The sequence below is a fragment of the Pinus tabuliformis genome, chromosome X (assembly GCF_031772625.1).
Source record: "Pinus tabuliformis cultivar Carrire ecotype Pingquan chromosome X, CPIR1, whole genome shotgun sequence".
Lineage (NCBI taxonomy): Eukaryota > Viridiplantae > Streptophyta > Pinopsida > Pinales > Pinaceae > Pinus > Pinus tabuliformis.
Genome location: NC_142308.1, coordinates 522214058 through 522228266, shown reverse-complemented (window position 1 = coordinate 522228266; position 14209 = coordinate 522214058). Strand labels below are relative to the sequence as shown.

General features: G+C 36.7%; 1 protein-coding gene across 4 annotated transcripts in view; it reads left to right on the top strand.

Moving 5' to 3' along the window:
• LOC149140986 (nucleoporin) overlaps positions 1 to 9194 on the top strand; it is a 94334-nt gene extending 85140 nt beyond the window's left edge. For 3 of the 4 annotated variants that reach the window (XM_089453351.1, XM_089453350.1, XM_089453353.1), the window contains one exon: positions 8812 to 9194. The gene's annotated coding sequence lies outside the window, so the exon portion shown is untranslated. Of the gene's footprint in view, positions 1 to 5935 lie in introns of all 4 variants that reach the window. The other variant, XM_089453352.1, reaches the window with a different exon arrangement.
• Positions 9195 to 14209: the final 5015 nt, after the last annotated feature.

The window sequence follows — 14209 nt, the reverse complement described above, 5'->3', positions numbered from 1 at the left end:
GGTCCTGTATGAGATGGATGTTGAGCTCTTGGAGCTTTAGGGGGCTTGGGGTACTTCTTGGAGCGATAAGCGACCATAGGGTGAGTGGTTTATCTTCCCCTAATGGTGCAGATGTACAGGGTGAGTGGTTCACCTCCTCCTGTGATACCCCATGTTGAGATATGCATAGGATGAGTGGTTCACCTTCTCCTATGGCATATGAGTGGGATGAGTGGTTCACCTTCTCTTGCCGGCACATCCTACCCATGCAGTCTGGGGCTCATGGGAAGTATCTCTCATCTAGCCAATAAGTAGGGAAATGAGGATAGGGACCATAGTACTACCGATGGACGCATCATGTACTACCGTACTCCTGATGCTAGGATTTTGATATTGATCTGGGATCAATGGAAACTGACTTTGGGTCAATTAAGAGTGGTATGATGCACTCTCGATTTTTGGAGATTGACTTCAGGTCAATGGAGAATGGTATGATACATTTTCGATCATTTCTTCTTTCTTCATGGTTCAATAGAGCAGAGCAGAGACAGGGATGGTACTGATTGTCAGACAATTAGGCAGGTGAAGTTCTCCCTAGCTGAGAGGGAGTGTTAAATTTGGCAACTATGGCCAAACTTCACCTTGGACAACTCATATGAGGCAACTGATTTTTTTATCAGATTCCTCTCTCCAAGAGGTTTAGGATTGATCTAAAGATCATCTCATTCTGACATGTACAAATGGAATTATGAGTTTATTTTGTTTATGGACAAATTGTCAAGGTTGGCCAGCAAACTAATGTAGGCTCTGAAGTCCAACAGTCACGTCTATTCATCCTCAATGTTTGCATATAAATACAAGGTGCCTCCTCATTTAGACACTTCACTCACTCACATATTTCTTTCTCATTTGTTGATTGGGTACGGATTTCAAGACAACCTCTCTCCACACGTGCGAATAAGAAGACTGTTTTCTGTGTTGACCGAATTTTAGGGACAGTTTGACCAAGCTTTGACCAACAACACTGGCTTTGTTTGACTGCGGATTTGTGGGATTCTTTTTGTTTGGGCAGGCCGCATTTCTGGGCACAGAAAACGAGGCAGAACGTGCTGTTTGACTAGCATTGACTACACTAGGTTTGAATGCAGTGTTGACTTTCGTTGACCAGGTTTGACTGGATATTTTCAGACTTTTTGGGCTGATTTGATTAGTTGTTGGAGGACGAGTTGACCACGTTTGACCAAGCTGTTTTGGAGGTCAAAATTCTGCAATGCTGACCAGCGTTGACTTTCTAGTTAGGGATTTCTGTAGCTGTTGTTTGTTGGGACAGATTTCATTGTGATTGGGCAAGTGAATATTGCATATTGTACTCTCTCTCTCTCTACTGAACTTTTGAAGAATAATAAGAACAATTGATCAGAGGGTTTCCCCACATTGGGGTTTGTCCCTGGCTGGCGCCATATCTTGTGTCCTCTTGTCTTCTACTGTTATTGTTTATGTTCTATCTGCATTTTACTCTCATGTTGATGTGATTTCTAATCTAGATATTAATATTGGGCTAATAAGAAAATTGAAGTAAAATTGCTCTTAAGCATAGAACATACCATTGTTATCCAAAATTAACAAGGCTTGATTTCAAGAGTAGAAAGGTAGTCCGAATTTGTGGGCTGGCTTGTGGACAATGTGAGGCAGAAACTCCCTCCTGGTAAAGTCACACTTCAAATATGTTGCTTCAGAAAGGGCCGTAGGCATATACAAGCATAGATAAGGAGGCCGAGATGCCTAACAAGGGTACAAATCAACCCTTGAGCCAGCGAAGGGCACCATCATGTATGCCAAGGAAGGCCGCAGCTGAAATGAGGAGTTTTGGAATAGTTGAGTGGGACAACAGGGATTTATAAGAAGCCCTAACCAGACCAAGCTTCATTAGTTGGATGCCACTAGCTTAGGTCACTGTTGACAAAGTGCCAAAATTGTAGTCTTTGATTGGGCCATCTACTTGTCTAGGGCAGTGATATTGGATCTTCAAATTGGCAAGTCATTTTGACTTTAAATTATTGTACTCTCTCTGCTGAACATTTGATATTAATAATAAGAAGAATTGATCAAGGGTTTTCCCCATCTTGGGGTTTTTCCCTAGCTTGAACCATATTCTTGTGTCCTCTTGTCTTGGCTTGTCTTCTGCATTTATTAATATGTTCTTTTTTCAGTTACTGCGAATATGATAATGGTTCATGTGATTGCTAATGGATTAATAAATGGGCTAATATGGAATATTGAAGTAACTGTCCTAACCAAAGAACATGTTAAGCTAAAATTAACACATGTTAATAGCCATTATGAATACCTCCCTAATTAAGAGGGAGTGTTGAATTTTGTAACTATAGCCAGTCTTCATAATGTATATTGTCATCATTTATGTATTTATTATAAGCATGTTCTTCATTCTCAAAAGAAAATTATATTATTTGTATTTGTCAAAGAAAATTAGAAGGCATGCTCTTCATAACCTTCTCAAAAGAAAAAAATGAATTTTGGATTTTTATTTTCGACTCCACAAGATGACCAAGTCGACCCTCTTATGTTCAAGTTGGCTCTGCCCCAAAAGGCACCTATTCAGACCCATTCAAATGTGTATAAATAGGTCATTCAACCTCCATCCAAAGGGAAATTCGGATCAGCAAGAAATAGTATCTTCTGTCTAGCCATATGAAGAAGTCTAAGGAGCAAGTTGAAGGGATAAAGGAGCAAAACAAAGTGTCCAAGAAGCAGACTAATTCTCTGAGAAAAACGCGGAAATTTCTGAGGAATATTCTCTGTGCAAAGAGCGAAATCTCCGAGGTCGAATCTCTGTGAAATGGCCGAATTTTCTGTGGTTTCTCCTTGTGGTCAAGCCCAAACTTCTGTGGAAGATAGGCTGAATTTCAAAACCTTGTTGCTGAGCTTTGACTGAGTTTTTGTGGGGGGTTGACTTGGCTCCTTGGTGGATTGCTGAGGTTGTCATCTTGCTGGTAAAGTTGTCTATAATCTTGACCTTGATGTCTCTCTTTTGAATTGATTCTATAAGGAAAGGATTGCTGGGTTTTTCCCGCATGTGGGTTTTCCCAGGGTAAATTATTGTGTTATTGTGTGGCTGTCTCTTTATGCTTTTTATGACATTTTTGTTTTACCGTTGAGCTACTCTGTGTAATTACTTTATGATGGAAAACATCACAAGAAAAGGATTAACCTATCTAAATTCATAAGCAATTATCAGAATAGAGGATGCCCTAAAAATCATCATACATGTCCATAACCCATAATCAAAAAAACATTTGTGAATTAAATTGATTCATGGGTGATTAACTACCACATGACAAGTTGGGTTTAAGGCCCGAAGTGTGGGGTAGCACATAGATCTTAATGCCAGACATTTTGAAATAAAGGTTGTGCATGTCTTTTACATTTTGGAGGCTTGAAAATCATACAGGGGCTGAATCTGTTGTTTTAACAGCAGATTGTCATGCTATGTTTGCAGTTCTGGTTGCCATATCATGGATGGATTGTTCTCTGGTGTTGTTTTTTTGAAGAGCATTACTCCTTTTCCTGGAGTTTTCTCATTGCTATGCTATCAAAATATACTCATGCTGAGAAAACAGTTTCACACATCTTAGCTGTGTTTGATGCTTGCTCGCTCCTCATCTCCATGATTTTAGCTGAGTTGTAACCATGTTGCACAGTATTGGATTGATGACTGATGCCCATTTACGTTGTAATGGATATCGTTACCTATCTATCCAGTCCTCAACAGTTTGCTATCCAAGGTATCGAATACTAGTTGGTATGCTAGAGCTTCCTCTCTGCTCCAGTAGGTGAATCTGAATACTGAAAAGCCTCCCCTTCAGAATTCTACATTCATGCTTATTACACTCACTGAGAGGGATATTCGCATAGGTATCAAGAGAGAGTCATCAAGAGAGAGAGTCTATGAAGCTTATCTGAAATCCAAATGGATTGTATTAGCCAATGCTAAAGCATATTCTTGTATAAGATATTCACACAAATTGGCTGGAAAGAAGATCTGTGTTGACCAGCGCTGAAGCAGATTCTTCTAGAAGACCTTTACAGGAAGATTGAACTTTAAAGTAATTCGATGTGGCAAGATATTTTGTACGAACCTATTTGTTTGAGTCTGAAAGAAGAATGGGTCACTTAGAAGGTTTGTAGATTCAATATTCAATGATGACATCATTGACTAAAAATACAGTTTGAAGAATTGGTGAAGTAATTGGCAGGAGGTATTTCATCGAGTAGGGTACTATAAAATATGGAATTGATTTTGAATACATGAACACAAATATATGATTATGCCTTTTTGAAAGGGAGAATATTTAACACTAATGTTTGTATATATGGAAGTCACAGAGGATCTCTACTCTGTTTTTATGGTAGGACATGATTATATGTTTCATAGTACACTAATAAACACAGAAATCTCCTTATTACAAAGGTAGGTAGAAAATAAATTCAACTACATTCAGCAGAACATTTTATATTCCCTACATAAAAAAATGAGACTGTTCTATCATCCAACTTAAGAGGGGCAGTCTCTAAAAATCATACTCACATTTAACAAAACACATGTATTGAGTTCGTTTATTTTCTAAAGTAAATGTTATCATTGGTGGTCCACTGCTGAAAAAACTTGAAAAGCAGGTGAGACAGGAACATGTTGGATTTTTGTAGCTATGGTCGGTCTTCATAAATTGTCTTAGCCCTCCAAAATTAAAAGGAAATGACAAATATGATTTGTGACTCAAGTCATCTCCAAATGAAACAAAATTTGAATTTCAGATTGTGAATTTTGCCTCCAAAAATGTAAGGTCGGCTCCAAGAAGTTCATGTCGGCCTGCTCTATAGACACACCACTTTGGGTTCATCCATTCAATATATATATATATATATGACATTTCACTCTCGATCTCAAGCAAGAGAAATTTCTGATCACTTGTATATATATATGACATTTCGTTCTTGTTCTCAAGCAAGAGAAATTTCGGATCACTTATTGTATTCTTCTGTTCAAGCGAAGGAGTAAAGAGATGGGCAGACCAAGTTCTGGGCAGACCGAAATATTGGGCAGATCTAATTCTGCGAGGCAGAAGACCTAATCCCTGAAGAAGACCGAACTTTTCTGAGGCTATCACAGCAGGCCGAGTTTATCTCCATTTGACCTGGATTTGTTTATGGTCAGATTGACCTTGTTTTTGTACGATAGATCAGAATGTATCTCTTGTTGAATTGGACAAATTTCTCTAAGAAAAGGTTGCTGGGTTTTTCCCCTGGTTTGGGGCTTTCAAAGGTTAATTTTTCTGTTGCTTGTGTTTGGATGTCTCTTCTTGATCCTACTGTCATTATTTTTTACTGTTGAGGTTTTCTATGTATAATTGCTTGATGATGAATGTGATACATGAAGACTTGAATAATGGATATATCATTGGAAGTAAGTATCAGTCTAGAAAATCCCTTTGAAAAATCAACATGGTATCAGAGCCAAGGTTTAAGAGCAGCCATTGAAATGTCTTGAAGAAGCATAGGCATCAAATCATCATAAGAACCTCTATGCTTTTGTGGATCATCCGAGTTCAAAGTGGGAAGAATATAGGCCTATTCTGAGGTTCCATTAGCCCCTGTAACAAGCAATCTGCAGCGCCTTTTTAGGACTGCCCTGAAGCCTTAACTCGGTCCTGTAACAAAACCCTGAGGCCTAATTCGGCCCCGCCCTAGGACAAGTTCCTGAAAAGAATTTGACCCAGGTTAGGGCTGTCTTGAGGTCACATTTGGAGATTTTTTTTGATGCCTAGCAGACGCAAATATTTGCCTTCAAAGCAGACCCTTAGTGCCTGACCACATGTTCTAAAAATTGTAAAAGGATGAAGGAGAATTGAAGATGACATAAGTCCTGTGTTGTAGACAGAATTGGTGAAGGAGGCCGCAGGCAGTAGGAAGCCAAGAGACCTCAGGAGGGTGATCACAAGAAGCTGAAAAGGCCTGGGAATACAGGCCCGAGATATATCAGTCCAGTGGAGAGGCCAGCAAAGTTGTAATAAGTTTGCTTAGGTATGAAGTTTAATGTTCCTTAAATTGCAATCTTTAAAGCGTGAAGTATGTATCATTGCTTCACAGTGATCTCGTTTGGATCGAAGTTCTTTTGACAACAATTTTATAGATTTCAACTACCTTCTTGATCCAAGAAGAAGAATATGTGATGCTCATTCAATAGCTCTATCAATAAGGACCAAGTATAGGCCTGGTTGAAAAGTCTGGAGCTGTTAGGCTTGATTTCCCTCAAAGTTTCAAAACTTGTGCAAGATGTGTCCCGGAAGATTAAATAGGATTGAGAACTGCTCCTTAGTCAGATAAAGTTGAAAAGACTGTCAAAGTTCTAAAACTGTTGAAAAGATGTGCATTGTATGATGGGATCCTTGAAGAAACTATTATGGACAGTGACAGATTCGGATCCTTGTAGAAGTTCCTTCCTCTCATATAATGATGTCAGTTGCTTCGGATTGTTTGTTCTAGTACATATTGGTATGACAACATCTGTGCCTCAAACCCTTAACAATACAACACAGTGATGCCTCAGAAATGATGTTGCAAATGATAATTCTTTAAAGAGGTTATTCAACCTTTGTTTGAAGAAGAAGCTTGAAGTATTGGCTATAAACACCGCTAAATCTAAAGCAGACCTTTTGAGGTCTCTTGTTGAGACAGAATGTACTCTTCTGATAAAGAAATACTGATGATTGAATTCAGGTTCATGATTTGAATTTGAAAGCAAGAAAATTCATGTTTATCATTATACTGATCATGCACAGAAGCAGAATTCAATTTTGTTGACATGGTCGTTTACAACAAAGAAGAGGCCGAGCTCCTCATCATCTTTAGGGACTAAAATTCTCTTGTAAAGGCTGAGTCATTTTCAGAACTGAAGATTATCCTTTTAAGGGACAAATTGTTACTATTGTTACAATTGTTTTGAAGAGGCCGAATTACCTAGTTTGAAAGGAAGCAATCATCTCTGTACAAAATTTGCTAATGACTCTGAAGGAAGTCTGGACCGTGCTCACACCACTTGAAGAATGTTCTTGATGGAGCAAGTTCTCTTGTAAGATGCTGGAATGCCATTTCCTCCTTGGCGATTTGTGTCTTTGACTCGGCCTGCTATATTTGTCCTTGATGATAGTTGGAGGATACCAACCCTACAAAAAACTATAATACTTTTGCTTGGACTGATATCAAGATGGATCACCATTAATTGTTTGATGACATGATGGATTTCATGAAAACTCTATGGTTTTAGACATTTGGATAAGGATGTATATGACAAAGTTTGTTGCAAAAGACTTGAAGTCTTGGATGTGAAAGCCCTAGGGTTTGTAGATAAAACCCTAGAGCTGGACTAAATCAATGTTTCCACTATCAATGTTTCTTTTGGGGAATTGATATTCACATCAGCTATCATTTAGATCTTTTCCTTGGGGATGGTAGTTAATATGCAGGCTAACTACTCTTTGGATTTTATGTTTGGGATCTCTACTGTCAGCACGGTACTCTGTATTTTCTGCACGAATCTGTGCCATGGATGTGCTTGCACTAAACAATGCTTTTCATTGTAATAGTTGTAATCAAAGAAGTTTCAACAGAAAGGGTAATTCATTGGAGGGGCATATCATGTTGCTCGATATCGATGGGAAAGTCAAGTCAGAGTTAATTTTATCATGGTCAAACAACCATTATAAATGGTAGTGGAACTACTTTGAAAGTTTCAACTCTTCACCAAAGAATTTAGCTTTCACCATTTTTTATTGGAAAGAAGCTCTAGAAATTAATTATGAGATGTTAGAATTTAAAGTCTAATTAAATGAACAAAATGCAGCAAGAAACATTTGCTAGGTTTTGGAATGGTACTTACTAATGCTGAAGCCAAAACATAGTGCTCAAAGAGAATTTAGGTTGCGAGACGGTTTATGTGTATCAACTGTAATAAAACCTTAATAGCATAGTTTATCAAATTATCTTTCAATGTGTATTCATGATTTGTTGTTACCGATTCCACAGAATTGTCGCGAACACACATACTTATAATGTAGATAGAACACTATTATGTTTTAAAAGGTATGCATCCTGTCTAGTTTAGCATAGCTTATCTTTCAATGTCTGGTCACGATCTGTTGTTACCAAGTAAATAGATTTGTTGCAAACACAGAGATCTGTTGTTACCAATGCCATGGAATCCTTGCAAACGCACAAGGTTGTGTGTTAACATACTAGATATACATATATGCACATAATCTACAAAGTCCGTAATGGCATTCTGCTAAAAATTGATAGGACACTATTATGGTTTAAAAGACATGTATGTTAGCAAACAGTTTGGCCCATGTGAAAGTCTTTTATCTGTATATGGTCCAAAGCTTGAAGATTTGAAAAACATCCTCAACATTTTACAGCACATAATACAAAATGGGTCCTATGTTATCAACGGTGCTTTGTTCCATGAATAAATAGAATCAAGATCGAATTAAAAAATCACAAACATAGAATAGAATCTTGCGTCAGTTTTCATTATCGGCTTTTCAAGTATTTCTCCTTGACCGAAGAATCTCCGTGGAGTTTAATGACTATTTTCAGTTTTTATTGCAGATTGTTGGTAAAACTTCCCCGGTAACATGTTTACAATTATACGTTTAATAGAAATATCTTTCTACAGTGTTTGCTAAGGTGGTTGTCATTGAAGAAGTAACATAATTGTCAGATATTAACTTGCATCATATGTTTCTGTTTTTGCAGGATCATTACGTATTTTTCATTGAAGGTGCTATAACGGCACACTGTTTCCACCTCCTTTTTTAACTTCTGTCTTCATATGTGGAAGTATTCGTGGGCATTCTTTTGTACAACCATGATTCTTTAAAGTTCTTATACAAGTTGTAAGACGAGATTTTTTGGCCTCTAGGGCAGCTGTGATGGTTATTTTCTTCGTTAATCCCAGTTAGCCTTGGTTGTATCTAATAAGGAATGACGGTCCATGCGAAGTTCTTTTCGTGGTTCAAGGAACTTCAATTCACAAGTCGTTTATCATAATATTTTCTACCAAAGTTTTTGTTCCTTTGTTCTTTATTCCTGTTACAACTTATAAAGAGCTCAATGTTAGAGAGACATTTCAGCAAAAACACATCATTTCATCAACAAAAATGATTTGTAGATTCTACACAATAAACATTACAACATATTAAACCACCACAGCATTGAAAGAGCTACCATCTGGCACTACCAATGTCATGAAATAGATAGAGGAATCAAGCTTTGGGTGAACTTTACAAACCATTATCTGTAGGGGTGACTATCATTGGTCCCCATGGATTGTGTAATCCTGGACACTCTTTCTTCCTCCCTAATGATGCTCCATTGTTTACACCAACAAAAAAATTCTTATTATTTATTGTTATTATGGTAATGATAGTTGCCATACATCCTTCTTTGAATGTTTTATTCTTTTATGATGAAATTGCTTATGCTTCTCAACTGAATTTCTGCACCGATTTAATCAAGCAAACGAATGTCTATCTTAATTTACGAGGCTGTTGGACATGCACAGTTCGTGCAATGCAAATTATATTTAGTAAATTTTTGCAAATTCAAATAAAACGTGACAGAGAAAAATATTATTTATCACTGCAACAAGAATCATTCCATATTTAAAACGAATAATTTTTCTTTCAGAATCAAATCTTTGAGATTCAGAAGAACAACTTCTGAAAGTACGAATAACTATTTGAAACCATGAAAATATGTTAAGGTAACAACCATGCAACTTAAGTCGACCTTGAAGAATTTTTTAGTACTAAGGATCATTTGGATGTATCTTCATTGCTAGGGATAACTAGATATGTTTATATGTTAGCTGCATGTGGAAGTTTGAGGGTATCTTCAAAAAAAATCAGACCCAAATAGCAACGGTAACATCTGCAACTATATGTTTCCTTCTCATGGCCAGTCGAACAACTTTTAGTAGTTGTAAAAGCTCCCTATAGCCATATGATCCTATGCATTAACAAAAGATCTGGAGAAATATAGGGGAGCGCTATACAATTTTCAAATGACTTCCATGGTATCCATGGTTTTAGATGCATACTATACATCATTTGAAATTTTTGCCCAGTCAAATGAGTGATTGAATGATCAAAGTTGTGTAATATAGCAACACCGTGCCCTACTTCGAGTTTGAAAATGTATCTTCTTAATTCAGAGGGCAGAAAGAGACAAGTTCCATAAATATATGAAAATATCTCATTGACCTATGAAATGGATCTCTAGCAAAGTTTGATTTTGTCCTCATGACAAAGTTATGAAGAAAAGTGCAATAAGAGGTCAATTGCCACAGTTCAAGGATCAAAGGTATGTAATAGAGTTTTTTACTTTGTAGTCGAAGGATCAAAGGTACGTTAATAGAAAAACATTGTGCCTAACATTAAAATTATGAAATGCATTTTCTTACTCCATAGGACATAGCGAGACAAGTTCTATGTATCTATGGAAATGGACCTTTGATAGAGTATGCTTTTATCCTTTGTAGCAAAGTTATGAACAAGTTATTGTGTTGTGCTATTATGGTATTAGTGTCAGTGTGAGTCGCATCACCTCAACATGATGGCTGGGGATGTTACATTATCTAGAATAAATCTTTGGATTTGCTCCAAAATGAATTTCTTAGTGTTGTGATGGTATGTTATCTTTTAATCTTGGCTCGAGAAAGTTAGTTTCATAATAGGTTATTAAGAAGAACAATAGCATGATGAATGTCTTCTTGAAAGGCCTCAAGGATGAGAAGTAAGAAAATTTTGTCGAGGGCTTGCCTTTCAACTTAACAAGAGGGGACCAAAATAATTCCCTTAACATAGGGTAAATACAAACATTGATGTGGGCAACAACCACGACGTGAATGAGACCATGGAAGGAGTAACCAACCAATATTGGACTGGGGACAATAGACGAGGGAATTTTCAATAGAAGGTGGAGTAACAAAAACTCAAATGATGGTGATGATGTGGAGGGACATAAATGGTTGACAAAACACAGATGCTTTACTCAAGGTTGGCATGTATCACTGTCTAGACTCACTGGTACTTAAGAATGAAAGAATCATGAGAGGAGGTAGGGCTCAAGTTGCAAGAAAAATGGGCTGCAAGCACACAAGGAAACCTAATATTCAAAGAAAACAAAGCAACAAATGGGAAACAAATAATAAACACCCTAGCACATGCTTCTCCTAAGATGACAATGATTTGTATGCATGTGGAGTGTTAGAGCCTAATAACAATGAGAAATACAAGAAAGTGACCAACAAGTAGCAAAAGTGTAACAATAAATGAATGGGTGGATCTTGTGAGTGGCTAGAATTGGAGAAGAGTGGAGAATGAGGCTCAAAATATAGTTTTGGAATACTAACACCCCTAGTCCTATGAATCAAATTTGAGATGGGTGCCAAACTCCAATGAGGTGCTTATCTAGGACAACCCATCATTGGAATTCTCAACTATTGGACTATAGTGAAGAAGACGACATGGGAGGGGTCATATCACCAACATCCATTGGGTGGACCTTGTGATGACTTTGGGTGGTAAAATGTTTAAATACGGTGTTTTAGAGGGAAAAAGTAAACCTAGATGCCAATTCAATAATATATTGGGCAATTCCAATGAATCCAAGATAACATTCCTTAATTAAATTGTGGTCCAATAAAATCCCAACATCTATAAAACAACCATTGGAAAAGCTTGTTAGATTTTTTTATTTTTTATTTTTTTTGTGTTCTTACCTTTATGGGAGTGCAATCAATGTTGATATTGTTGAAAATCTTTGACTTAGAAAAAATATTGATGATTAGATTCCTAGTAATAGAGTCCAAGTTACTATTTTCAATATAGGTGGTGCTAGCAAAGAGGTTTGGAATTGATCAACATTACCAGCTCAGGGGACACTTTGGGATCATTTTTTTAATGGTACAACCTAGGAAGACCATCTAAACGGAAGAATGGATACTTATGATGAAATTCATACTAAGGGACATTTGGGGTCGCCATAGCCTTCAGAAAATCTTCATTAATGAATATCATTTTCAAAGAAGCACCTAGATTAGGTGATGCAATTGAGTGAAGATGGGGGAAAGCTATATTGTTCTTGTATGAGAGTAAACTTGAGAAGCATTTGCATGTGAGGATAAACAAGATAGTTCTTGTTCCAAAGGATTTTACTGGATGGGAGTGAAGGCTAAGAACAATGTTTTAAAACTTGGACTCAAACTTGGAATTAGTTGAGGGTTCAATTTGACTAAGATTGATCTAAGATTGGTTTAGCGTTCATGAACTAATTTACTAAAAATGATATAAAACATTAAAATTATAATTAGAAAATATATTTTAAAATTTCCAAACTACGAGACAAAATATGCAAAGTATGCTCATATATATACCATGTAAGGAGGGCGAATATAACAAAATGGCACTAAGTATGATATATATCTGAAACAAAATGCATAATTAATGAGGTTCTAAATAACCTCTAGAATTCAAAAAACAACATGCTACAAGCTACCAACTTTCTACTTATTACTGATCAACATGATCAACCATCAAACTCATCATCATTGTTGGAATGGGACCCTTGGCACAAGCTACTAGGCCATGCTTTGTTTTAAATTCATCAACAACTACTCCAAGCTTCTAGATGGGTCATAGCCTCTTAATTTAGATGCCAAATCCACTACAATGAGCCCATGGGATTGCTAAACAAGCTCCAAGTTCACTCTAAATTATAACTAATCGATGCTGCTCTCAAAATCCAAATGATCACGAAAGTTCAATGAGATAGATGTGAATGTTAGGCCAAGAAGGTAACTCTTGATTGTGTATTTCCATTAATGTGAACATCATTATATACATTAGAGTGGTGACATTTGGGATTCCAATTCCAAGGTCTTTTCCAACTTCTCAAATAACTCTATTTACATATTTACGTATTTTCGCCCAATCCTTGAGGATTAGGTGTGTAACATTCCCCCCCTTAATTTCAAGGGGTTTTTGTCAGTACAAGCAACATTCTGAATCTTTCGAACTTTTCTCTTCCAAGTGCTTTGGTGAAGATGTTTGCAATTTTCTCATTTGTGGACCAGTGTTGTAGGTGAATAGTTTTGGCCCTATATGATGTTGAATCAAATGATACTTTATGTTGATTTGTTTGGTTTGATCATGAAATTTGGGATCCTTGGCCAATTTAATGCATAAGTATTTTCAATTAGAAGAGGAGTACAATTCGCTTGTTCTCCTACAAATCTTCAAGAATTTTCCTAAGCCACACATTCTCCTTGGTTGCTTCTGCAATTGCCACACATTCTGCCTTTATTGTGGATTCTACTGGAATTGACTATTTGCACGACCTCTTAGAGACAACTCTTGATCCAAGACTCATAACATAGCTTGAAGTAGGCACACCATTTTCCTTATCTCCATCAAAGTTTGAATTAAAATATTTCATCAAGCTGAAGTCATCCGCCTGTGGATATTTGAATCCAAAGTCTTGAGTTCCTTTCAAGTAGTTTAGAATTCTTTTTGCAACAAACCAATGTCATTGGCAAGGCTTTTGCATAAACCTAGAAATGATTCCAACAACAAATGATATATTTGGTCTAGTATTAGCGAGGTAGATAAGACTTCCCACAAGTGGCCCATACTTAGTTGCATCCTCAAATTTATTTCCTTCTTTAGATGCAAGCTTCAGATTTTGTTCCATTGGAGTGGACAAAGGATTTCATTAATCCATGCCAAATTTATTCAATGGTTCTCCAATGTAATTATTTTAAGAGAGGAATATATATATCTTGGATGTTGGGTCACTTCAGTGCCCAAATAGTATGAACATGTTGTAAATCTATCATCTCAAATCCTTTCTTCAATTCTTTCTTTATGGATGCAATATAATTTTCATTGTTCCCTGTTATAAGATAAAAATAAAATTTTCCAACTTTCTTGACAAATAAAGATGCATCATCAAGATTAAAGTGTTTGAAATTTAGTTTCAAAAGATGCTCAATTAATTTTTCATTCCAAGCTCACGGTGCTTATTTTAGTCCATACGAGGATTTGATGAGTTTGCATACTTTTTGTTTTCGTCCCTTCACAACAAAACCTTT